This window comes from Propithecus coquereli, unplaced genomic scaffold, assembly GCF_000956105.1.
Source record: "Propithecus coquereli isolate 6110/MARCELLA unplaced genomic scaffold, Pcoq_1.0 Scaffold69, whole genome shotgun sequence".
NCBI classification, from domain to species: Eukaryota; Metazoa; Chordata; class Mammalia; order Primates; family Indriidae; genus Propithecus; species Propithecus coquereli.
The window spans coordinates 3,115,604-3,117,491 of record NW_012152951.1 but is presented as its reverse complement, the minus strand read 5'-3'; positions in this window follow the sequence as shown (position 1 = coordinate 3,117,491).

The following is a 1,888-nucleotide window of genomic DNA, read 5'->3' as shown; positions in this document are numbered from 1 at the left end:
ATATGCAAAAGATATAACTGGTACATAAAATGGAAGGTTTGCTTCCAATTATACTTTCTCACAAATATTAGCAAATTTCTTGAAAACCAATTTCCTGATACTTTTTAATCCTCCAAAAGGGCATCCAGCTCCCAAAAGTTCTAGATACTGGGTAAGTACAAAAAGACCTAGGTATTTTAACCTCATCAACTCCAAAATGACAAACTGCCATCCACTGTGCTATTCATCCAACTTTAACCATTGGTCCTACCACATAGGCCATTTCTAAGGATTACACAGATGATTAATCAATAATAGAAACATTTAATGGTTGCTTAAATTTGTGGAGAAAAACAAAAAAGTATAAAATCTTGCACTTGCCATCCTTATAAACAATACAAAGCAGGCGAGTGACACAATCACTGGGGAGAAAGGAGGTATCATTTCAAAGACCAGCTCAAGAAAAAACAGCTAGCATGATGATTTACTGGCTGTAAAGAACAAGAGACAAAGGAGGTAGCAAATGTTTTGAGCATTAAAAACTGGGGAAACCAGTTATCTTAGATACCACCATAACTGCTATTTCCAATCTCTACACAACTACCAAGTACTTTTGGTTCTTTCTCTTATTTGTTTAGGTTTATTTCCCTTATTGTTTATATTTCTAAATATCCTCCCCTTCTGTTCCATTCCATGATCACTGCCCTAATTTAGGTTTCACCTATTTCAATACCCACTTTTCCAGTTTTCCTAACTGTAGTCTTATACTCCATACGCCAACTCCCTCCAGCACAACTCTTATCCCAATTTAAGGAATCTAATCAACAAAAAGCTCGTCATTCCCTTGTTCAAAATTTTTATTGTGTTCCAATTTTGAACAGATGAAATCTAAAGTGTTTTTTGCACAGTATAAAAGGGCCTTCATATTCTGAGGCTTCTTTACTTAAATGCCTTGTCTCATCTTCCACAATACCCCTCCAAGTATATTATGCTGTAGTAACGTAAACTACTTATAGCTCCCCAAGCCTGGGTCATATCCCCAATCCCTTATGCTTTTATACTTGTGCTGTGCCCACTGCTTGGAAAAATTTCCTACACTTTTCCATACAGAAAACTTTCACTTTTACATCAAGTGCCTACATCCAAATGGTCCTATTATATAAAGTCCACCTTTGGTTCCACCCAATAAACTCAGGCACACCTTCTACTTTCTTACCATGTTTTATATCATACAAACCAAATACCAAAAACACTGCCATAACGGAATTATTGTGGCATTTTTTATTCCAAACACTAAAGAGAAACCATTTTTAAAAAGTGCATTCCATATTATATGCACAAACCCTAGTATAGAGTCAATAGTCAATAAACATTTGTCAAGTGAACGAAGCTTGCTTTTACACATGGTAGATCTACTAGGACACTCAATGGAGACTAAGAGGTTACTAGAGATAAGAGATTGGCATTTGGGGAAAAAGGGTAGGACCAGAAGCATATATACTGGAATTAGCCACATAAAGGTAAGTTCAGAGAACCAAATATCCGTAAAAGAAAAGCATACAGGATCCAGGGAATAAAATTTCTGGGATATAAAAATTTAGAAGGGGAGAGAAAAGTGCAGGAGATAACAGGTAAAGAAGAAAATGAAACTATCAAAGAAAGTAAAACAAAAAAGAATCATGAGACATTACAGGAAGAAAACTAGCACAGTGATTTATTAAAAAAAATATCAAGAAAGGGGGTGGGGGTCAGAAGGAGCTTCCAGAAGGGGTCAATTGCCAGACAGTACTAGGATCAAAGGAAATAAAATTCCGAAGAACTGACAGTATTTCATAATTAGAATGTTACTGATAACCTCCATAGTCCAGAAGAGCAGAGGTGAAAGGAGCTTTAGTGGTTAAGTAACAAG